The sequence below is a fragment of the Malaclemys terrapin genome, chromosome 5 (assembly GCF_027887155.1).
Source record: "Malaclemys terrapin pileata isolate rMalTer1 chromosome 5, rMalTer1.hap1, whole genome shotgun sequence".
Taxonomy (NCBI): domain Eukaryota; kingdom Metazoa; phylum Chordata; order Testudines; family Emydidae; genus Malaclemys; species Malaclemys terrapin.
The window spans coordinates 14,354,726-14,380,922 of NC_071509.1; the positions used below are offsets into that span (position 1 = coordinate 14,354,726).

Sequence of the window (26,197 nt, forward strand, 5' to 3'; positions counted from 1 at the left end):
ACCAAATCTAAACAATAACAAATACAAATATTTTTTTTCCGCTACAGTACAGAAATACTTACCTTTGAAGGACTTGCACCGGGAAGGGTTTTTCGGGGTAAGCTGGTAACCAGTTATGCCTTGCTGGCTATTACCTACAATATCAGTGTGTGCTGCACACCTGTCTTTATACTTTAATGTGGTAAACACTATGTAGGACACACTGCACAGCAGCTGCTGCTACATCTGAATCTGCCACTTTTTGCATTCTTAGAAACTGTCTCTTCTATTATGTTGGTTTGGTGCAAGTGAGCTATCTCCAAAATGTGTTTAAAGGCAGCTGATGAAAGGATTTTGATTTGCTAAGCTCTATAAGAAAACAATAATAATCATGTCACTTTATCTACTGCCCAGACCTGCCCCTGTGACTGCCAGCCAGAGCCATTTTATTTTTGAGGCTATATAAAATTACATTAGCAAAACTACATTAAAATAACATTATTGAGGTTTCAAAGTCAGGCTCTAAAACAGGGGTCAACAACGTTTGGCACGCGGCTCGCCAGGGTAAGCACCCTGGCGGGCCGGGACAGTTTATTTACCTGCTGACGCGGCAGGTTCGGCCGATCGCGGCCCCACTGGCCGCAGTTCACCGTCCCGGGCCAATGGGGGCGGCGGGAAGCCACGGCCAGCACATCCCTCGCCCGCGCCACTTCCCACCGCCCCCATTGGCCCGGGACGGCGAGCCGCAGCGAGTGAGGGCCGCGATCAGCAGGTAAATAAACTGGCCCGACCCGCTAGGGTGCTTACCCTGGTGAGCCGCGTGCCAAACATTGCCGACCCCTGCTCTAAAAGTTAGGAAATGCCCGAATTAAGATTAGCTGTCCAACCGTAATTCTCTCCCCTTGATACAGTTATTAATTACATGATCACAATGGTTTTTCATAAGATCCCTGCCAAATTCCGTGAATGGGTCATTTTTTATTATTTCTTTTTCTCTCCTCATTCAGTGTGAGGTCCAGGGCTAATTGACTGCATACCATCCGAAGGCTGCTCTGAATGCAGAATTATTCATTTGCTCCTAGGCATTTTGTTGGTGCTCTCATCGTAGTACCTTAGTGCTTCACAAAGACAGTGATTTTTTCTGCACCACACCCCTGGGAGAAGAGAGAGTGTTATTAGCCCCATTTTACAGTGGGAAAACTGGGCAGGAGCGAGTAAGGCTAAAATTGTCAAATCCTCCACTAATTTTGGGTGCCCAATTTGAGATAACCTAAGACCTGATTTTCCAGTGTATGTAGCAATTTAATAGTACGGTACATGTTCAAAGCACAGCTCCAGTTGACTTCACATGCAGACACGAGCACTCCGTGCGTCTGCAAATCAGATCTCCGGTGTCTCAAAGCAGGCAGCCAGAAGAACATACAATTAATTAATTTGTTTTAAGAGACTTGCCCAGCATCACATAGACACTCTATGGCAGAGGCGGGGATAGAATCCAGTTTTACAGAGCATCATTCAACTTCCTTAATCATGAGACTGCCTTTTCACCTCCTGCAGTGTCCTGCCTCATTCACTTCACACCTTCCACCTTCTGCAATACTCACAAATGAGGCAGGTCCTACAGACAACAGCCGCCTTCACTACACAACTCTGGTTCATCCCCAAGTCAGGTCCATCCTGTGCATTGAATGAACCAGCATTGAGGTACTGTGGAAAAGCTAGTATGTGCCCATATACTTGAAGTCTAAAAGTATGAGACTATAAACGCAAACAAACAAGGGGGCTGAATTAAGGTTGCAAAGCAACTCTGCATCTGGTATTTCTTAATTTTTGAGTATTTGACTCAGCAACTTGAATATATTTATTTAACATAATTTTTGGTATGTAAAATCCTTGGTTTTATTTTCAAAGGAAACAAGTTCTATAATCTGTAACTACCAGTCTCCCCATCATCAAGAGGGTTTGATCTATGGACCGTCTGCATTTCCGGTCAGACTTCTAGCACTAGAGCTACAAGATGCACACTATTAACCTCCTTTCATGGCTGGTGGAATTCGCCCAACTGCTATAGACATTTTCAGTTTCTTTTCTTGTAATCAGCTCTCCAAAGCAGCAGCCGCAATAACAACTACATGCTGCCTCAAAGGTCAAAGATGCTCTTTTCCCAGCCTGAACTGGAAAATGGGTGTCTGATCACAACGTCAAACGGAAAAAACGCCTCTCATGTAACTATGGCCTGAGATCTGTCAACGTTCAAGGAAATGGAAACCAATAACAGCCAAGAAAATGAACTATGCCGAAAATCAGTGTCCTTTAGGTCTTGGGGATGGTTGCTGAGCAACACAAGACATCCCAGAATTTCATCCTCTCCCTCTGCATAATGAGCAAGGTGCAGAAAGCCAAAGACTTGCACATAACAGTAGGTGATCTGCTCCTATTTTGGAGGATGGAAACCAGTTATTAAGAGAAGAAAAACCACAAGATTTACAAAACTATCAGTAAGGTCATGGGACTTTCTTGGTGAATTTCACACAACACAAGTCATCGGTCCTGGATAATATAGCTTTTGCAAAGAGCTTGCCAGCATAGGATCCTATCGTTGGATGCATGAGTGAAACCAACACATATAACATCTTGGGTCAACTCAGCAAGATTGCCGTTGTTCATCCGCACTGCCTTTGAGGACATGCAATACCGAGAGAAGCTGACCAGCTTCATTTCCTTTGTGTTTTTTCAGTATGGTTTCTCGTGACTTTTAAACCATGGCAATGTTTCCTTTTAGAACAGTAACTAGTACTGGAAACTTAGGACGGCTTGTGTGGACATCTATCCAAATGGAGGAACCAAAAATGAGAACAAATGCAGCAGATTCTGCACCAGTATAATCATTTGAGATACTCTGGATACATACCAGTGTAATTGTAATCAGAATCTGACCAAATTACTTCTGCTTTCTAAAGCCTATGGAAATACTACATCGTTTTTAGTTGATAAATGTGGCCATAACCTGATCTTTCACCCAGATGACTTCTCTGGTTGAGATGATCCACTGAGCTTGGGCAGCAGGGCGATCGCTGAGCACGCTGTAGAACTGAATCCTGGCAGTCGCTGAAACGGATTACCCGAGTCTGCCTGAGAGTGTGTTGATCCCTTAGCCCTGTGCATGTTCTTGGTTCACTGCTCTGGGTGTCTGCATGGCACTAATCAGCGAGGATGGAGCTCTGAGTGAGGTCTGAGACCCCAGTAAGGAGAATACAGCTTGGGATGGTGCGGAGGACACTCTCTGTGGATGGGTGTGACTAGGCTGATAACTGTGCTGGGTGGATTTCTCTCCCTCAGGCTGCTGCAGAGCCCAGGGCCAGAGGAGCAAAATGAGTGAGGCTCCACAACGGCAGCAGCCCCCTAACCCTGGGAGCCTGAGTGGAGCTGCAGTGTGTGATCTCAGACCACAGCCTGTCCGACAGCGGTGTCTCCTGGATGCGCCAGCACAGGGACTCTGCCCCCCAGTTCATCGTGTACATTTCCTCCCTGTCCTGGGCAGCACCAATGGGGAATGGAAAATCATCCACACACTTAGAGGTGAGGAAAGAATCCAGCAACTACAGACTGACCGTGACGTCCCTCCAGGAGCAGGACCAGCGCAATTATTACTTCATCATCAACTGCAACCGGATGCTGCACTTCAGCTCCAGCCTCCTACTCCACCTGCCAGGTCAGCACCAACCTCACCCCATCTCAGCCCCCTCTGCCTGGGCTGGAGCCCCAACATCCCATGCCAACTCAGCATCATGTCCATCACCCTGCAGACCCCAATGCCTGTGTGCCCAAGAGGAGGGATGTGCGGATGGATGGTGGGGTCCTTGTCTCTCACTGGCTCTCTTCCCCTGAATGACTCAGCCCGGCCAACTCCTGGCATCTGCCTCACCCTCCATCTCTGAATCCCCTCCACTTCCATTCACTGTCTGTATTGCCAGGCTCTTGGCGTCCCTGCAGAGTGAGTGAGTGAGGTTCTCAGGTTCTTGGTGCTCCTTTTTAAATTTTCCCCTTCAAAGACTGAAGAGGTCAGCGATGCCTGGTCACTTCCCTCTCCTCCCTCTACATTCCCAGTAGGAGTTCAGGGACTTTGCTGCTCTTTGGATCCTTGTGGGGGTCCCAGCTGGGAGAAGCCATGGAGAAGGGAGGGGGGGAGAGCTGTCCATGTGGGCTCTCTGTACCTCATCCCTATTTTACGAATGTGGGGCTAATAACACTTCCCCAGGGCTGAGGATAAATTTACTAATGTTTGTTAGACTCAGGTACTGTAGTGATGAGCAACACAGAAAATTTCATTATCCCTTATTCTGTCCAGAGTTTGATGGCATGCAGTAAATAAGGTCTGAGGCCACACACTGAATGAGGAGGTTAAAAAGATATATTGGACAGTTCCTTGTTCCCTGAACATTGTCCATCCTTTGCACTGATTGAGACAGGGGTCCTGTGGAAAAAATAATTCATGATCATGTAATTAAAGACCATTGTAACATACACGCACAAGGGGGCCAGATCAAGATTCCAGGGTCAACCTTATCTGTTAGATGTAAATTAAACTTATTGAAATTTTTTGCATTAAACACTTTTTTGTCAAAAAAGCAGATGTTTAAAACAATGTTTCATGGAAAACTGTTGCCATTATCTACATTTTCCATTTTATGCAAAAAAATTACGATTTTTAGATCAAATTTTTTATTAAAATCATTATCAACTTTTTTTGTTTACTGACAACACGGTGTTTGGTAAATGAAATATTTTGCAGTGAAAGGATTCATACATGATTCAATTGATAAAGACCTAAAGGATAGGTATAGAATTAATGCCGGTTACATGATTTTATTGAAAATAGGTCTTGTCACACAAACCTGATTTCATTCTTTGATGAGAATACAAGTTTGGCTGATAAAGGTGACTTCACAGATGTAATATACTTAGACTTTTGTAAGGCACTTACCCTGTTTCCCCGAAAATAAGACATCCTCCGAAAATAAGGCCTACTTACAGTTTTGCCTCTCGTTGTAATATAAGGCATCCCCCCGATAATAAGACCTCCCCGATAATAAGGCATCCACCGATAATAAGGCATTTTTCATTTCTGAAAAATAAGACATCCCCTGAAAATAAGACCTAGCGCATCTTTGGGAGCAAAAATTAATATAAGACACTGTCTTATTTTCGGGGAAACAGGGTAGTACCGCTCAACATTCTGATTACTAGCACTGTGCAATATTAAATGAACACATTAAATAAGAACTGACTAAATGACAGATCTCAAAAAGTAGTCATCAGTGGGGAATCATCATCAAAGCAGGCCTTTCACTAGGGATTGGTCCTAGGCCCAACACTATTCAATGTATCCATAAATGACATTCAAGTAAATATAAAATCACTGCTGATAAAATTTGCAGATAACACAAAGATTAGTGGAGTTGTAAATAATGATGAGGACAGGGCAACTATACAGAGGTGATCTGGATCACTTGGTAAACTGGGCACATTCAAACAAAATGCAATTTAATATATCTAGGAACAAGAAATGCCGGGGGACGGTATCCTGGAAAGGATTCAGGAGTCAAAGTAGACAAGCAACTCAACATGAGCTCCGAGTGCGACGCTGTAGCGAACAGGGTCACTGTGAGCACAGAAAGAAGTAGTTTCCTTAAACTACTGAATAAATATAACATTATACAAAACAAGTGTTTGATCCTGCAAATATTACTCACATAAGTAATTGTTCTTCTCATTGACTTAATTGGAACTGCTCACGTGAGTGAGGACTATCTGCATGCATAAGATTTGCTGCAAAATCAGGGCCCAAAGCAAAAGTAACTGGTTGATCCAAATCTAACCCAAGTAAGAACTCAAGTCAAAGACGATGAGTGTCTGAGATAATATCAGCAGTGTGCTATTGCAGTTTCTTATTTCCTGAGCAATGAATCTCTCTAACTTCTTTAACTGATTTTTTTTTCTTTTTCATTCAGAAATCCAGGAGAAGATTCAAATCTAAGAAGCTGAAAACTTCGTTTTTCAACCAAATTGTAGTTCAAAAACTTCTTGCACAATTTGTTGAACAATAAATCATATTTCATGCCATAAAAGTACTTTAATTAATGCATAGGCAATAGCAACAGTAAACCTGCAGTAGGTGTATAAAACTGCTAAATATGTAATAGATAGTTTTATTGCATGTGCATTAAAACTGATGTCTTCATTACATGTATTTTTTTTTAATTAAAAACCCAAATTTTGGAATGCACTATTTGTAGGGAAAGAGAAACCATGGAAGAAATGGAGAATACACACACACACACAAATGCACCCATCTAGATTCAAAAACAGCTAAATGGATTTAATTCAAACTTTCCCAGAATTCATTTTTGGGCTCAGACCAAAAACTGGGAAGTTCCCAGCCAGAAAGAATATTTTCGAGAAAATTCTAAGCATTTGAAAAGCAAGTGAAAGTACCTTTTTATATATTTTTTGCAATCTTAGGAGTTTCAGCCTTTGCATTTGTGTCAGTGAATAATGTTTATATCTGAGTTACTGATGATAATTAAGGCTCTGACCCTATAAACCCTCACTCATGCAAATAATTCAGCTGACTTGAATGATAACTGATCTTCAGAAGTTTGTGGGACAATGCACCTGATTCAGGTCTCCTCACAAAACATTTCAGGATTGGACCCAAGGACCAGCACTAGCAACTTTATTTTCCACCACTGCTGGCTTTTCAGTGATCACTGACTATGATTGGAAGGTCCTTCTTTTAGCCTGGCCTGCCTGTAGATTCCTTTGTTAAAGAGAAAGTGGCACTAAACGTTGCATTGAAAATATTGGTCCTGATTCTGTGTGGTGCAGAGAGCCTGCTGCAAGGTGTGGACCACCCACTGAGGTCAGTGGCAGCTGCAGGTATCCAGGAGGGGCCGAGGCCTGTAAAGCCTTACTCACATGACTTCTCCCGTTGACTTCAATGAGCAAACTGATACCACTAAGTAGTGTCAGGCTCAGACCCTGGGTAAAGCAGCTGGAGCAGTGAAAAGCTGTTCTAAAAGCTCTAGATCCAGCCAGAGGAGAATTCCCCTGGTGCAGGAAGTGAGGAGCTCCTTGCAGGCCTCAGCACAGGGGGCATGGTGGGGTGGGGCTGGGAGCAGAGGAAGTGATATTTCCAAGGTTATGAAAGCAGTGAGTACCTTTCACTCCCACTGAGGCCAGGGGCCCCTTTATCTTTGTTAGCAATAAGGATAGTGTTATCATTCAGACAGCTCACCCAGCTATCTGAGGGTTACCCAACATGTGTGTACAAACAGGTACTTGAATGTCTACATGGCCCAAGCTGCCCCCAGGGAGACTTAGCTTTGTAAAATCGGGTCTGCAAGCAAACAGATCAGGCAAGTGTTATTACAAAGAGCAAGACAGCAGGTGTTTGCTCTGTTTTAAATGGGTGATCTTAGTGATCTTATCCGGGTAACAAACATAAACGAACAGCTCCCCCTCATGTCATTCTCTTTGTGTCACAGGTTCACTCACTGCTAGGCAGCACCTCCTCCTGGCTGCTCTAGGGATTAGCTCCACTCAGGTCTGATGCCCCCTGCTGCGGTTTCTCACCCCATAGACTTGCACTGTCTCTGGAGTCAGATTACTCCCGCTTCATCACTAGGGCAATTCCCTCCTCGTGATTCAGCCCTCTGGCTAGGTCACTACATAGCCCACCCCTGCCGGGGGTATCAAAGTCCCACTGGACAATCTGTCTCAGGCAGACTCCCATTCCACTGCCCAACCTGTGCCACTTCCCCGGTGACCAGTAAGGGAACTCGGGCCCACCCACTACTCTGGGTTCTAGCCCAGGGACCTTACAACCAGCCACCAAGGTCTGCACTGAGCCAAACCTTGCTGCTGATACCCTAGGCTACTTCCCACTTTGCCTCTATCTTCTCCACCCTCCTCTGGGTACTCCCTTCCTTCAAGGCCAGGATACCAGGACTTCTATTCTGCCCCTGGTTTCCACCTGTCCCCCACACAGCCCAGCAAGTGACTGCAGACCTTCACATACTGCCATCTCCTGCACATCACTTCCTGGTTATCTATCAGCCCAGCCTGCACCTGCCCGGCTGGGCGTCATCATCAGTTGGAGCTTATCAGCCCTGACTCTCCTCCAGGGGCAGCCTGCCACGGGGTTCGTTAACTGGCCCTTTTGACTTCCTCAGGCCTTGTGTGAGGTAACCCCCCAATCACACTTTGACTAGGGACAGGGTTTGTACCAGTTACAGCCCAATGTGATTCTTAAAGAAGTGACCAGAGATGACAAGGCAAGACACAAAGTATTTCAGAAAATAAGGATAAAAACAGGAAAAGCATCTGCAGAGCTCTCTGCGCTGACAGGCAGGGTGTGCAGCATTCAGAAAGAACCATTTAAAGGGTACACTGCTCCTAGGCTGTATCTTCCTAGGACTTTGTACAGCACCAAGCACAATGGGCCCCCACTCTTGACTGCAGCCTCAATATGCAGAATCAATATCATTCGCTCCATTTTATAAATAGGGAAAATAACGCAGAGTTTAAAAAATGTGTCCAAGGCCACAGAGAACATTTGTCAACACAAGATTTTGGACTCGGATGCCTAGTTCCCAGAACTCTGACTGTTAAGAAGTTCTATATGTTTCGTGACATACAGCTCTGTATTCATCTGAGCTCAACCCTGTAAATATGTACTACTAGGGGTAGTGCTTGCTACCGTGGTTTCTCTGACTTCACCTCCTGAAAGGTGTTGAGCATCCTCAGTTCCCATTGACTTTGACACCCGTAGTATGGCCCGTAGTCAGAGTTTACAGGATTGGGCCCGATTACTGTGACTCCGTTCCCTAACAACGATAAAGGGTCTTGATCCGGCAAGATGCTGAACGCCCCTGGTTTCAATGAGAGTTGAAGCCGCTCATCACCTTCCAGGAGGTGGTCAGCACAGGATCACACCCTTTGTGCCAAACAGTGCATTGTCATCGTGCCAGAGCTTGACAGGGGCTGAACACCGGCAGGTTCCATTGGGCCAAGTCTAGAGTTCCTGTCTTAAGCAAGCCCCCACTGATTGCCAAGGAAATTTACCTCCGTGCTGACTGAAGGAAAGCTGAGTTGTTACCTCAGGGTTTGACTTATTGACCTTTGTGAGAGTTTCAGGTGCTCAGCACCTCTGTTGGCCCAATACTATGAAGTCATGATTCCCCTCAGCTCTCAGTCACTTCCACAGGAGCTGAGTGCACTCAACAGTTCCCTTCAGGATCAGGCCATACTAGAGGTATATTACTTCTGAAAAGTTGCTACACTTGTCAATCACTCCCATAAAAACACGTCCTCCCTCATTCCTCTGGGTGGGGAAAGTCTCTCTCTGTATGTGTGTATGTGTGTATATATATCTCCTCAATATATGTTTCACTCTATATGCATCCGAAGAAGTGGGCTGTAGTCCACGAAAGCTTATGCTCTAATAAATTTGTTAGTCTCTAAGGTGCCACAAGTACTCCTGTTCTTTCTGTAGAGTAGGGATATTAAATGATATTTCATTGAAGTCTTCATCGAGCAACTGCCTTGATGTCAGAAGATTACTGGGCAGTTTTAAAATGAAGCAGATTTGTTAAATGAAAAGGGCAAACACCAGCAGGGACACTTGGTATTTTCCTTTTAGGGAACATTGTAGTTCTTACTGCTTCATCCTTTATTCTATTCAGATTCTTACATTGTGCCCATCACCATGGTAACTGAATATTGAAGCAACCATTTCATAGCATCATAGAATCATAGAAGATTAGGGTTGGAAGAGACCTCAGGAGGTCATCTAGTCCAATCCCCTGCTCAAAGCAGGACCAACACCCACTAAATCATCCCAGCCAGAGCTTTGTCAAGCTGGGCCTTAAAAATCCCTAACGATGGAGATTCCACCACCTCCCTAGGTAACCCATTCCAGTGCTTCACCACCCTCCTAGTGAAATAGTGTTTCCTAATATCCAACCTAGACCTCCCCCACTGCAACTTGAGACCATTGCTCCTTGTTCTGTCATCTGCCACCACAGAGAACAGACTAGCTCCATCCTCTTTGGAACTTGGCACGGCCTCACGTTTATAGATTTCAATCACTGGAACATCGACTAGTCCAGAATGCAGTTATTTAAGGGCTGAATTGCTGTGCATTTATTTCTCTACCATCTTCCAAACTGATGCTGATCTATTGTAGTAACAAGGGGCACTATGTTAACAAACTTGCCTGAATAATATATTGTTGCTTTGTTGCGATTATTAGAAAAAGGGTTTTCGTCTCCATTCAGTATAATGGTTGCAGTGCTGACTGAGGAGGACAACAAAACTCCAGAATCCTACATCTAGTTTGGAGACACTCATGTATGTATTTTAATAGAAATTATGAATATTTGAGTACTGATTACACATATCACCATTACTTTTTATCAATGCAGCACATTTTCTTTGAATATTGCAAACATCTGCTAAAGCAAGGCAGACTTTGGCAGCAAGTTTCACCTTCTTTCTCATAGACTCTTCCTGGAAAACACACAAATAAGGAAACCGCACACACACAGGACGTTTGATGAAAATAGCCTTGTGCCCAGATATTTTCAGTTTCTTTTCTCATACCCAGCTCAAAGTAGCAACCTCAAGAACAAGCACATTGAAAGTCCGAGGCGCCATGTTTCCAGTATGAACAGGAAAAGGGTACTTGCTCACATAGTCTAATGGAACAACAGCTGTCATGGGACTCTGCTAGGAGTACTATACACATAGTAAATATCAAAATAAGACTGATGGCTAAGAGTGACGACGTCACCAGACCTCATGCCATGCTGCGCATGACATTGTGTTGGATGTGATGTTGTGTCCTAAACCCTTTCCCTTCTTCAGCCTGACATACCCCCTTCCACCAGCTGATCTTTAAAAGCAAGGTCCCCCTTATCTAGGGAGGGAAGTTAATGGGTTCGAGCTGATTTTCAGTGGCACTCACACTGCCCGGGTCCTGGCCACCAGTCTGGGGGGCTCCTCATTTTAATTTAATTTTAAATGAAGCTTCTTAAACATTTTAAAAACCTTATTTACTTTACATACAATAATAGTTTAGTTATATATTATAGACTCGTTAAAATGTATTACTGGCACGCGAAACCTTAAATCAGAATGAATAAATGAAGACTCGGCACACCACTTCTGAAAGGTTGCCGACCCCTGAGATAGAATGTTAAGAGAGTGGTGTTTAAAAAATGTGCAAAGAGACCTGTTAAGGAAAAATGGACATTCATAAATCTATATATGAACTAAAATACCCCACTGCATTTTCCCATGTGAATACCTGGAGAGAAAAGACCCAGGTATTTATAGTGATATCGCATAATAATCTGAGTTATATATTTTTATTAAACATTTTTGTTAGAAAACTAATATTAGACTTTTTATTTAAAAACAAACAATTGCTGATAGCACATGTAATTTCCTTAGGTATTAAAAGAGAGGATGTAAGTGTAAAAGGCAAGGAAATACAGCAGAGCAGAGACATTATAAGTTATATTTGCAACAGATATTTATATTGTTTTTGTAAAGTGCTTAAAAAATCAATTCATCCCATTTGGCACACATTCCCCCCCCCCAACCTCCCTCCCTCCCATAGCTCAACGGTTAATCTAATACAGGCAGTAAATTGCTCAATTTTTCTTATTTCTCTTATTCACATTCATTATTCAATCCCATTTCCATGGATGATTTTTTTTATTTTTGCAACCAAAGTGACAAGATGCAAACTGGGTGCAGTCACAAACATTCCAAACTGCATCTCTCCTTATTTACCATCAACACAACAGGATGTGCGCCTACACCAGGGCCGCAGGTACTGGGGGACGTGGCCCCTCAAATTACTCTTCCATGTATTTTCTAACATCTGCACAGAAGCCATATCTGATTTTAAAGCCACACAGAAAATATGTGCAAGCTCATAAACATATGCCTTTTTGGTATATTTGTAATAGTGAATGGAAAAAGCACTTGTAATGTTCCTAAAACTTACATTATTACTGAAAGTCATGCAAGCAGGACAAAGATTGAGAAAAAAATATATTTATTCTCAAGGGAGATGGAATTGGGTAAAATGTCCACATTTTCACATAGTGCAGTCTAACTTACTTATAAACCCGTGAACACACACACAGAGGCAAACACCCTGACATATATTTAAGTTTCTTTTATATTTCTTTCAGCAGCAACGCATATAACACAAACAACCCCGCAACACCTCATCCACAGCACACACCCATCGGAACCAGTTTATAGATGCTATTTTATAACTACACTTCTTTAAGCCTACTTACAAAACTAATTTGTATATTTACAGATATGTCACCCGCAGACACACATTGAAAATATTAGAAAAAATAATCTTGGTTGTGCTGCCTAACAAATTAACAATAGAACTGCAAGCAGCAGATGTTAAGCCATCCAAACTCCTAAGAAAAGTTCCTTGAGGAAAACGGTGGTTTCTGTCTGACCTTCAGGGCAGCAATGTTGTTTTAAAGGCTCCAGCCCTCTTCATAACACAGGAACCTAGTTTGTATAAAACACAAAGGAAAGGTGCAAATTACTCTCTGAAGCCAGACCTGCAAGGACTCGCTACTCCATCATGGTCACCTTCCTTCTCCTCCTCTCTGAGAGGCTTAATGCGTCACAATAATGGGGAACAGTGCAGGGCAGTCTCTGTGCAAAAGTTAACGTGTATACAGATTTTACGTAACAGACAGGCTTTACCAACTTTAGCTTCCCTCCAACACAGTAATATTTCAGTATTTTAGAAAAATATTCACACACAGAGGACACATCTGAACGCCAAATGCAATCCGTACAGATACACATAAATAGAAACAACATACACATATAGAGGAACACTTCCAGACACCCACGGCACTGCCTGTACCCAGGGATTAATAACAATTTCAGAGAAAATCAGGCTATCTCACATACAAAGGCTATATAGATTATCCTGTATGAATCCAGTGTCTGCATAGCTAAACCCCAAAGTACACAAACACAGTCATCCTTTTTTTAGCAATATTTTATAGAAAACACACAGCCTAGCTTAAAAGAAATCTGTGTTAGAAATATACAAAACCATCTTTTTATTATCTGCTAAGTTGCTATCAAAGCTACAAATTATCTAACCTTTGAGTAAAGTTAACTAAAACATTAGTTGTTCTCTCTTGGTCAAACTAGTCTATGTAAAGGAGTTGAGCACGTTTTTGATTATTCTTACCACAGATTATGCCTTTTTGGTAAATTAAACCTGTAACTCTTTCAGAATTTAAGGTACACAGGAGTATAGACAGGTACTATATTTTACTGTGCCTTTAAATAATGGAATACATATGTATGAAAATGGTCACCTTTTTATTTACTAAATAAAATGTAAAACGCCTTGAAACATTAGGCAAAGCTACAGCGGTGCTTTACAGTAATCAAAACCAAGCTGTTTTCCTTAAGGTTCACCATATCTTAAGGGCTTTAGCGGTAAATATTTTGCACTAACTTATTTGGGTCATTTAGCAAAATACAGCTCTATATACATACCTATAGCATGCAACCCGCACACAGACACACACAATGAAAATACATAGTGGCTGATGGTTAACCTAAAAAGAAGACCTGCAAATACCAGATGTTAAAATGCTCCCAAGCTGTCACTTCAGAAAGAGCTGGTTGTCTGTCTCTCTTCCTCAATGTTGTCACAAGACCTGAGAGTAAAAGCTGTCTCTAGCCTTTGTGATACTTTTTGCCTACTGACAATGAGTCAGAGAGACAGTTTTGGCCCCCGAGCTGTCAGCAAGGTACACAGGTTTTGCAGAGTAACCTTCCTTCCCTTCCCCCCTTCTCTTTACACAAACTCTGACAGGATTAACACTTCATAAACCAAAGGGGAAACGAGACGGCAGGCTTCCTGCCAAAGTTGATGCATATACAGTGATGTGTACTGAGGCCTGTGGGAACTGGAAGCTATCACTGTTTGCAGGTGTTGGGGCTCTGTACCAAAGTGTGGGAGTCCAGCTGGAAAGAGCCAGCTAAAAGCAAGGTGGGGTGAATTGTGCCTTGCTGCCTTAGGGAGCAGCCTGCTTTTTCTCTCTCTGTTTTGGGGTTCTTGTGTGTTATTGTTCAGAATTGGAAGAAATGAAGTTGTGTTACACTGCAGCCTTCCAGCAAGAATACTTGATGTTGCTATCTAACTTCTTGGTGTGTATGCCATGGATGTAATATATAGATTATAGGTAAAATACAGATTTTACCAGACAGAAAGGCTTTACCCATTTTGCAACCTCCAACAAAATAAATTTGCAGTTTATAGAAAACAACACGCACAGGGTACATATGGACACCCAAACGTTAACAAGGGCTCCCCAAACCTATAGTAGCAGGATCCTTCAAGCTGGACCCAATTAAAGTAGCAGGCCGTAACTGGTGGGGTGGTCTTCTCTTAGCATAAGCAGCTGGTGAAAATGTTCCTTGGGGAGACTGAGCCCACCCCATGCTCACCCTGCAGCAGCAGCTCCTGTCCCACGGGGCTGGGCCTGACTCCCCACTCTAGCCCGTTGGTTCTCACTGCTGGCAGATTGGGAGGAGTCCGCCACAGCATCACTTGATGCACAGGTCTATGCATAGGTGACACCCCCCCACCCTCTTCCTGGACCCGGATCTCCCCTTCTCCACCTGGGACTCCTGCTCACCCCCCTCAAACCCTTCAAGATCACCCTTCTCTCCCCAGGACTCTGCTTTCCCCCCAATCCCCTCAACATCTTCTCCCCTCCCCCCAATCTCTTCAAGATCCTTCCCCCAGGTCTCCTTCCCTTCCCAATCCTCTCTGGATCTCCTCCTTCCCCCGGGACCCTCATCCAGTCCCAGAGATCCTTCCCTGGTAGCATCACTCAGGAGCCAGCACGTCCCTGGATGGGCTGAATAATCTAGTTCCATCTACAGGGAATCCAGTGCGCAGGCAGGGCCTACCCCCAGTGACACCCTGACCCCATTCCAGATCTGGCACCACCAAACATGGGGCTCTGCTTGCCAACCTGGCCATGCGCCCAATGTAGATTTGGGTGGTCTGTGCCCACCTTAGCCCTAGCCACACACCACCCATGTCTCTTAGTGAAAACTCCAGTAAATAAATCATAGAATCATAGAATCATAGAATATCAGGGTTGGAAGGGACCTCAAGAGGTCATCTAGTCCAACCCCCTGCTCACAGCAGGACCAATTCCCAACTAAATCATCCCAGCCAGGGCTTTGTCAAGCCAGGCCTTAAAAACCTCCAAGGAAGGAGATTCCACCATCTCCCTAGGTAACGCATTCCAGTGTTTCACCACCCTCCTAGTGAAATAGTTTTTCCTAATATCCAACCTGAACCTCCCCCACTGTAACTTGAGACCATTGCTCCTTGTTCTGTCATCTGCCACCACTGAGAACAGCCGAGCTCCATCCTCTTTGGAACCCCCCTTCAGGTAGTTGAAGGCTGCTATCAAATCCCCCCTCATTCTTCTCTTCTGGAGACTAAACAATCCCAGTTCCCTCAAATCACTCATGTCATCCTTTAAAAAACACCTGCCATAAACCAACAATATCCAGTACACTTAACGTGATCCCAGATGGGGAACTGTCCATATATCAACAATAGCCAACCCTACAGACACAAACACGGACAGACAGACCCTGTACTTTTGTTTTGCTCAAATGTCCCTCCGCCCAACCCCCACCAGGTCTGTCGTAGAACATAAATACAAAACTAACTGTGCAAATGTCTTGTCAGAAGGAATCCTCCTCCTTAAATATGCTGACTCCACGGTTGCCCACATCAGGCAAGAAGGGGAAAAACCAAGCAATGGCCTGAGAGCCATCAAACTAGGAGGTGCAATGTATACAGCATGCAAATCCTGTGCAAACAAATGGAGAATGATTATTATTATAAATGGAGAATTATTAGACCTCGCTTTGCTTGACCAATTAGTTGTATCTAATGAACAATTAATGACCTGGACACAAAAAGGAAAACATCTTTATCATTTGCAAGTATCACTCAGAAATTGAAATATCTGGGGCCTGATCCTGCCAGGGGCTGGGCATCTCCTGGAGATTCTGAGCACTCTGCAGGACTGGGCCCTCTAAGAAGGAAACAAGCATGTAAACAGAGAACCTAGTTACCATCCTATCAAAGAAAGTCATTAGGAGTTTGCCATTGATTCCCAATGGAGCAGGATTGGGCCTTTATTTAAAACACAAGCTTTGGTTTGAATGTCAATACAAAGCTTTTTTATCATTATGGGTAGGGCCCTACCAAATTTCATGGTCCATTTTGCTCAATTTCACGGTCATAGGATTTTAAAAATCTTAAATTTCATGATTTCAGCTCTTTAAATCTGAAATTTCATGGTGTTGTAATTATAGGGGTCCTGACCCCAAAAGGAGTTGGGGGGAGAGGTTGCAAGAGTATTGTAGGGGGGGTTGCAGTACTGCTACCCTTACTTCTGTGCTGCTGAAAGTGGTTGTCCTGCCTTCAGAGCTGGGCAGCTGGAGAGTGGTGGCTGCTGGCCAGGAGCCCAGCTCTGAAGGCAGAGAAGCTGTCAGCAGCAATGCAGAAGTAAGGGTGGCCTGGTATGGTATTGCCACCCTTACTTCTGTGCTGCTGGTGGCGAGGCACTGCCTTCGGTGCTTGGCCTCCGACCAACAACTGCCACTCTCCAGCTGCTCAGCTCTGAAGGCAGTGCAAATGTAAGGGTGGCAATACCGCAACCCCCCTAAAATTACTTTGTGACACCCCCCCCCCCGGCAATTCCCTTTTGGGTCAGGACCCCCAACTTGAGAAATGCTGGTCTCCCCCATGAAATCTGTATAGAATAGGGTAAAAGCACAAAAAAGACCAGATATCATGGAGGGAGACCAGATTTCACGGTCTGTGACACGCATGGCCGTGAATTTGGTAGGGCCCTAATTATGGTGCATTGGTAGCATAACCAGGTTTCAGCAGCATTACACAGTTCAGTTTAACAGGAGCTTTAAATCTTTCTTTTGTAAAGATCTCAATGAAAAAGCAAGAACCAAACCACAGTATATAAACTGAGCCCGGTTTGAATTTCTCATGGTGATTATTGAAAAATGAATCGACACAGAGAGAATAAGAGTTCAGAAAATAAGCCCTTTTGGTAATTTCTCACTGGATTGTCTCACGTTTCTTTGTACCACTTTTGCAAGAAATCTACAATACTCTGGGATCAGCCCTTTGGCCAAACTGTTGCTGCTCATACACTGATTCCTAAGATATAAGTATCATAGTAGCCTTGCATCTGAAGAAGTGAGGTTCTTACCCACGAAAGCTTATGCTCCCAATACTTCTGTTAGTCTTAAAGGTGCCACAGGACCCTCTGTTGCTTTTTAAGATATAAGTGATACATCAGGAATGTTTGTCTATAGAGCATTTCCTACTATTTTAGCCATAAAAGAAAACATGTGCACCAAGGTAAACCCACCAAATAATCAGCTGGGGCACAAACGCCATCACCCACTTCTGGGGCAGGGAAACAACTCATCAAATACCTGTTCCTAAGGGAAAGTTCCCGCGCTAGGAAAAAGGAGACCTTAACAGTGACCTCAGAAGAGTTAAGGCAGAATAATTTTCCCAGAGATATGGAATGTGTGATAGTCAGCTGTGCTGATCTGTTGATATAATTGATATAAAAGCAAATGAGCTCACTGTTAACATCTGCATTAGAGTGCAACCTTTTAAGCTGCTTCCTATCCAAATACACTTCACCCAGTAACTCCTGAACCCAAACAGCTATGTTCTCCAGCCAAGAAAGTTGCATAACTGATCCATTTTTTTTCAAGTGGGGTTTCAGTGTATGAAGAGCCGTTCTCCTTTCCTTCAATAACACGGGGTTTTGTTGATACCGTTGTGCCAAGTGTCTCCTGGGTTTAGAATTCACTTGACTTTCTTAAATCCTCCATTTTGCTCTGCTGTGATCACAAAGGAACCACAATCTAACCACAGACATCTACCACGCGTGCCTGGGGGTTTTGTGACAGTTAATGGCTGCATCGGTGCAACAGATGAGACTATTATACAGGCAAGGCCCAAAACTAAACAATAATGAATACAAATATTTTTTTCAGCTACATTACAGAAGTTCTTACCTTGGAAGGACTTACACCGGGAAGGGCTCCTGGGGGTTACAACATGACCAGTTATGCTATTACCTACAATATCAGTGTGCACTGCACACCTGACTGCATGCTTTAATGTGGTCAGCGCTATGTAGGACACACCGCACAGCAGCTGCTGCTACGTCTGAATCTGCCACTTCTTGTGTTCTTAGAAACTGTCTCTTCTATTATGTTGGTTCGGTGCAAGCAAGCTGTCTCCAAAATGTGTTTAAAGTCAGCTGATGAAAGGATTTTGGTTTGCTAAGCTCCAAAGAAAAACAACAATAATCATGTCACTTTATCCACTGCATGTCTCTGCCCCTGTGACCGCACAGCTAGAGCCATTTTATTTTAATAAGAGATAGAAGACATGAATTTTTCATCACAGATTGTCATTCACCCCAGTGAGTGAAACTATCCCATACAGCTCACAGCATTGTACTCAGCTATTCAAATTCCACTGTATAGTAACTGTGTTCGTCATAGAAAATATCCCTGTTAGCGCTAAGTGGTGTCATTAGTCTGGCAAGTACTGCAACAATTTAAGAATAACAAAAGGGAAGGATTATTAGGTTATTTTATATTAGTGTAGCACCATAGCACCTAGGCGCCCTGGGCATAGCCCAGAACCCCATAGTGCTAGGCGCTGTACAAACACAAAACAGTCCCTACCCCAAGGCACTTACAATCTGTGCATAAAACAAGAGACAACAGATGGATCTAGACAGACAGGGAGTACGAAGGAGACAACACTGGTCAGCATGACAGACAGTGATCTCAGCATACCAGCAGCCTACCTATATTCCACGAACTACAAAGGATGGGAACATTGTTCACGGCAAACAGAAGCAGAGGAATTGTTCCCAGTATGCCGGTGTCCGCCTCACAATACCAACCGCTGCCACTACAATAGCTATCGCCAGAGCTGGTCAGAGAATGCCGAACAATTTTTTGCAGAAATGTTTCAACATTTTCCATGAACGTTTCTTTTCCCGATTTTGAATTTTTGAAGAACGTTGGTTCGCTGGTCAGGACACAGCGAAACTGATCTGCAGGGGAAAAAATCTAAACTGTGAGAAGCATTCAGAGCCAGCTCTGATCATTAATAATTGGAACCAGATTTTGCCCCATCCTTACACTGTTGCATAGCATGGTCTGTGAGTAAGGCGCCTTCCTCCTCTCACATGGCCTATTTTAGGGCTGCTCCGAATCACGGCCCCAGCAGACCAGGGACTGCTGTTGAGATGCTCCCACCAGAAAGGGAGAAGGAACTAGGGGAGGCTGCTTGGCAAGTGAAGCCCTGGGATTATCCTGGAAGTAAATTACAAGTCAGCGAGAGTAAGGGTGGCAGAATCTAGTGCTAGCTAATCAGTCTCCTGCCCTGTGCATTAGGTAAGGAAATAGCAGTATCCCCATTGCGCAAACGGATTCGGAGAGGTGAAGTGCCTTGCCCAAGGCCACAAGAGAAGTTAGCACCAGAGCGAGAACCAGAACAGAGAAGTTCCTGGTTCCCACGCTTGTGCAATAGACAGGCATTTCCACACACGTTGGCGGGATGAGCACAGAAAACAAGGACTGCGTGGGTCACAGACACTGCACTCCACTCCCCTGTTATCATAGGCTGGTGCATCCAGGTCAGAGTCAATGATGCCCAGGGGCCCCAGGCAACTGGGGGGCCCTAGAAAAAATCTGCCACTGGGCAGCAGAAGCCCAGAGCCCCCGGCAAGAGGAGCCCCCATGCCCCGACCCCACTCTCTGGCAGCAGCCATGGGGCAGTGGGGGAAGCCCCTGCACCCCGTGACCCCCTCCCTGGCAGAAGCCATGGGGCAGTGGTGGAAGCCCCTGCACCCCGTGACTCCATCCCTGGCAGAAGCCATGGGGCAGTGGTGGAAGCTCCCAGCGCCCCAATCCTGTCAGAAGTGCCGGGAGGGTGGGGGGGAAGAAGCCTATTGCTATATCGCATGTGTGTGTGTGCTTGAGACCTAATAAAAGAGTAGTTTTAGGTACAGGCACTCCGGTTTGTATCAATCATTTATCAGACGGAGGAGCTGCATCCCCACTGATTTATTCCTGACACCGCCTGGAGAAAAACAGTTAAGTTACCACGGCTTTGGATTTTGAAAACTCCAGGTAATAGCCCAAGGCAGACTCTTGCCCTAAGCTTCCATATAATACAGCTGCATCTTCCACTGTCAGGTTTTCAGGGCAGGGAAGAGTAGATAGTGTCCTCTTCTCAATCAGGTACATCATGATCCTTAACTGCTGCTGCCAACTGGCTTTGATCATTCTCTTTCACATGCCAACATCACTTACCCTGTTTTAGAGACCACCAGACTCAGTGTTTTGGCCTCCTCTGTGTTTCAGAAGTAATCTGGATGATTCCATTGCGGGAGACGATAAAAGCAGTTGCATTGTCAATGGACTTCATTGTCTGACTGGAGCTGGCTTTTGTGACAATAACATAAGTAACAAAATGGGTCAGACTCACCGCTGATGTGATGCTATCAACTGTAATGGAGTAAGCAAAACCAGGAATTACTTTGGTCCCGAGTCTCCTACCATAAGAAACAAATCAAAATAGCAAGAGATTCCTTGCTAAAATAGAACTTTTCCTCACCCAATTCCCAAAAGTATCCTGGGGGGCTGGAAATTCTATATACCACCAGACAGAAAGAAACTGAAGGAAAATCCAGTGAAATAGAGAGAAAAGCTGCAAAGCTATTGAGAACATTTATCCTTCATCGAATAAAGCATTTCTTAAATATCTGACCAGTACCTCTTGTCCGGCCTGTGGTCAAGAGAAAATAGTTTTGTGCCTTCAAAAATAATTTCCCTGGAAGCTGATCCGTCTTCTCCCCGCATTTTGTTTTCTGATTCCATGACCAGCAATTCAGGTTTGAAAACCGCATACCATCCAAGTGATGCTAAGCAGATACTGCATACTGAATATGTAAAGACCCAGAAAGTGGTTTCTTTCTCTAAGCAACAGAAACCACATTAAAGAATTAGGAACATTTCCTTTCTCTGCCATTTTTTGTTCAGCTTTTGTGGTTCGGAGGATGGAGAATCAGATGGTGGAGTAACCTGGCAAGATTTCAAGATTAATTCTGTGAAAGGGACATTTCTTTGTGTCCAACCAACAACCAGAGTTTCATTGCAGTGCATTATAGCAAGATGTAATCTGAACATGTAAACTCAAAAATAAATAGTCTTTCAGAGTATTTTCACTTACTATAGGGAATGGAGGTGGAGTTTTTCAATGAACTATTTGTTCAAGATTATCATTGTAATAAAAATCTTACGTTATGTATCATCTTTTAAGCAGGGTGATCTCAAAGCAATTCTGAATGTCTGATGGTCTACATGTATTTATATATATTAGACAATGTTTGTAAGAATCTTAAAATATAAAGCACTATACAAGTACTATGTGTGATGATAGTGAAACTCGTCCTCCACCTCCACAGGCTTCCGGACTGTATCACTTCAGATCAAAGCCCGCGGTTCATCTTGCACTTCTGGCGCAAAACCCTCTGGCTTCTAAGAGATCCAGGCTTACGACACTTCAGCATTCCACACCCATACTGAGAGAGTAAACCAAATTCTAGAACAACACCTCTTGTGGTTCTTATGGATTCCACCCAGAGTTCCACCTGGCATTAGCTATAGCCTCTACAAACCTAGCAGCAAGCGACTGGGTTCAACAGATCCACCAGATCCAAGAGGAGATAAGAAGCCACCTCAGGGAAGCAAAGAAAGCCTACAAGTGGTATGCAGACCATCAGTGACAGGGGGTAACTAACATTTTCAATAGGCCAAAAGGGCGTCTATAGGTAGAACAAACTAGGGTATCTCATTGACTGGGAAGGTGACGGCCCTAAAGAATGGTCCTGGGAAACAGCTTCCCATGTCCATCCAAACTCATGGATGCCGTCCATAAAAACGACCTGGATAAGCCTGGTCTAGCAGCACCATAGGGGCACCCCTGAAGGAAGGGGTGACATGACATTCAGCGGAGACGGGAGTAGAACTCTGATCTGTGGGACAGCCAATGCCCCTAGGCTGCTAGCCAGCAGCCAGGGTAGGGATGCATACTTTACCAAATAGACCCTGTGGAGATAAATACAACAGGAAGTACCACCTTGGAAGCCCAGACTGACAGCTTCCCTCTGGCCCCTGATTGGTCCAGGTGCCCTATTTAAGCCCAGGAGGCATTACGGGAAGTGTCTGTGCAATGAGATGGACTCTCCTGCTAGCTGTAGTGATGGACCTGCCTCTGAGCTTGCTCTCAGACTTCTGACCCCAGCTTGGACTTCTGGTCCCTGACTCCAGCTCTGATGTTCTGGGCTGTTCCTGGCCTCTGACTATCCCGGTCTAACCATTAGGCCTGACCCTCAGGCCCTGCACATAACAGAGACTGCACAAGAATCTCAGCTTCCATTTACAAAATGTAAGTTTCTAACCCTCTTGGTTGCAGAGAAAAGCTTGAAAATGTGACCCCACTGCACTCTAAAGGCTCAGAAACAGGAAGGAAAATAAAAAGAACTCAAACTGTATTCGTCTTTTTAAACCATCTCATGAAGGCAATTCATGATTTTGGGGGCCCAACTTGTGATTTTTGAATGTGTGGCATTGGCGATACTGTGATTCTACAACTCTCACCTGCACTGAGCTACATGTACTCCCCTGGGGTGAAATTCAGCTCTGTGCAGAGGCCCAACACATCACCTATTCTCTATTTAGCTCCTTATTTTGAGGGCTTAAATGCTGCATGGTTCTCTGCACAGTGTGACTTTCACCCCTCCATAGTTCTCCTGTCCTGGTCTGCACTAGGAAAATGTACAACACATGGTATAAGCTGTAGTGGAGGCCAGGGGCAGGCATTTTTACCACCAGAGCAGCACTGAATTCAACAGGACTGCTTGTGTGAATAAGTGCTGTTCAGTGCTGTTCAGTGTAAGTGTGTTGCAGAGTGTGTGTGTGTTCATGTGTGCGTATTGCAGAATCTGTATGTGTGTGTGTGTGAGAGAGAGAGAGAGAGAGAGAGAGAGAGAGAGAGATGGGATCCCCGGGATGCCACCTAGGACTGTGAAACCGCTGTGCCCCCTTAACTCTCCAGCCTGGCTGTCTCTCAAAATGCTTTGCTATGACAAGCAGCAAATCTCTCCAGGTGTTGTTATCACTCAGCACAACCACGTGTGGAGCCCCATACCCAGCTAGATTGCATGCATGCTCCCAGAGCCACTCATGAATCACACAGGCACCAGCCAAATCCCCCTAGCTTCCAGCCTTGTACCTCAGGAATATATTGGCTTGCACCATTCAAGACCCTTTCTTGAGAAATGCAAATTTATTAATTGGTTCACAACTTCCTCAATGGAAAGTGGATATACACCAGCCTTTGTAAACCTGAGCAGATTTACCAAGCACTTTAGGCAAACTCACTGGTAAAGATAAACATAATACAAGTTTATTGATTACAAAAGATAGATTTTAAATGATTATAAATGATACGCAAAAAGTCAGAGTTAGTTACCAAAATGTAAGCACGCAGTCTAAACTCTTAACCCTATTAGATTGGGCAACATCTATATTAGGCAGATTTCTCACCCCACTGGATATTACAGTTCATAGTACGCAGGTTTCACCCTTGAGACCTGGGCCAGTTGCCTCTATTGGAGTCTTCAGTCTTCTCCGTGTCCTTGTTGCTTGCAGCATAGGTGGGCGGGGAGGAGAAAAGGCCCATAAAGCATGGGGCCACTGTTTCATACCCTCAGTCCATGTGTTTGGAGAACGTAAGTCTGGGCATGTCTGGGGGGCAACGCTGAGTCACCAGGCAAGGTTGAGCAATTCCCCTGGTGTGGCCTTGTGCAAGTGAGTCATTGAATTGTAGCTCTCTTGCAGGACAATGGCTGTTGATGGTTGTTTGACATCCACTTGGGTGTTGGTTAGCTCCCTTGTCCTCATCTCTGGGGATCTAATATCTGGGCAATTCCCCAACCCACAGCATATTTTAGTGACAGCCATACAACACATTCTCATAACTTCATAAGCATTAATGATATACATATTTAAATGGAACAGTGGGTTTCAGCAGATCATAACCTTTCCCCTGATACCTCACATGGCATGTTTTATATGCAATATCACAATTATACATAGATGAGGAATATGGGGGTTACAGGGCATTCCCCCAAGGTATAGAGTGTCACGGTATGTTTATACATTGTTTTGGGTTGGGCTACACCATGTTGTTGTGGGTTGGACATAACCACTGCCTTTCATTCAGGATAAATGTAAACACGTGGCTGGAACAATAACAGTAGTACTGAAAGCACAGGCAGATGGAAAAGCTTGAGTAGAGAAGCTGAATCATGTGGCCCAAGGGGTTCAAATGCCAGAGCTAGGGCTTTGATTGGTGGACCTGGTTTTGTCTGTGCCCAGGTCTACACTACAAACTTACATCAGTATAACTACTTCGCTCAGGGGTGTGAAAAATCCACTGAGTGACATAGTTATACCGACCTAACCCCTGATGTAGACAGCACTATGTCGATAGGAGAGTTTCTCCCGCTGACATAGCTACTGCCTCTCACAGAGGTGGATTAACTACGCTGATGGGAGATGTTCTCCCATTAGCGCAGTGATGGCTTCACTAAAGTATAGCAGCAGTGCAGATGCACCGCTATAGCACTGTATGTACAGACAAACCCTGTGTATGCGTGAGAAAGAGACAGAAGTGGCCAGAAAGCCAAATAGACAGTAACAGAAGTGGCAGTAAGGTGGCCCTGAGAGAAAGCGAAGAGAGAACGCTTTGTGGGCACAGAGTGCTGGCTGGAAAGGCAGTTTTGGAACAACAAGCAAAGGAAAAGTCTCCTGCTAATTTATTCCTACTGTGTTCAGGCAAACAGGACTTTATGTGCATCTTCTGTAAATATACAAGATTGCATCAAATACCTGGCTCTGTCGTCAATTTCTCCTTCTAGTGGAAACAACCCACGAGGTCCCAAACTTTGACTAGTCACTCAGGTGAAAAGGGGTAACAATAGACGTGTGTTTGTGTGTGTAGAGATTATTCGATTTAAGTCTTTGTTCAGTTGAGGTTTTCTTACAGAAAGATTTACCACAGTGATCATTATTTTTATTAATAGTAATAATAGTGTTCAGATTGCTAAAACTGAAACTATTTTTAATATTGGTTTAGGGGGGTTTTGTCACTAGCAGTGGAAGTGTTCCATTTGCTGCTGCTTCAAGCCAAAACCTCCTCTGTATTTTTGAAAGAAGATATTTTTAAGAGTGTATTTCATAGAATCATAGAAGATTAGGGTTGGAAGAGACCTCAGGAGATCATCTAGTCCAACCCCCTGCTCAAAGCAGGACCAACCCCAACTAAATCATCCCAGCCAGAGCTTTGTCTAAAAACCTCTAAGGATGGAGATTCCACCACCTCTCTAGGTAACCCTTTCAAGGACTTCACCACCCTCCTAGTAAAATAGTTTTTCCTAATATCCAACCTAGACCTCCCCTACTGCAATTTGAGACCATTGCTCCTTGTTCTGTCACCACTAAGAACAGCCTAGCTCCATCTTCTTTGGAACCCCGTTGAAGGCTGCTATCAAATCCGCCCTCACTCTTCTCTTCTGCAGACTAAATAAGCCCAGTTCCCTCAGCCTCTCCTCGTAAGTCACCCAGCCCCCTAATCATTTTTGTTTCCCGACACTGGACTCTCTCCAATTTGTCCACATCCTTTCTGTAGTGGGGGGCCCAAAACTGGATGCAATATTCCAGATGTGGCCTCACCAGTGCCAAATAGAGGGAAATAATCACTTCCCCCAATCTGCTGGCAATGCTCCTATTAACGCAGCCCCAATATGCTGTTAGCCTTCTTGGCAAAAAGGGCACACTGTTGACTCATATCCAACTTCTCGTCCACTGTAATCCCCAGGTCCTTTTCTGCAGAATTGCCGCTTAGCCAGTC

At 44.3% G+C, this 26,197-nt stretch overlaps 1 long non-coding RNA gene across 1 annotated transcript; it reads right to left on the bottom strand.

The window, feature by feature from the left end:
• Positions 1-12,092: 12,092 nt before the first annotated feature.
• On the bottom strand, positions 12,093-13,837 carry LOC128838434 (uncharacterized). The gene is made up of 2 exons (XR_008445182.1): positions 13,694-13,837; positions 12,093-12,591 (listed from the first exon to the last, which is right to left on the bottom strand). It is a non-coding gene; the product is annotated as an uncharacterized LOC128838434 (long non-coding RNA).
• Between the last annotated feature and the right edge of the window lie 12,360 nt (positions 13,838-26,197).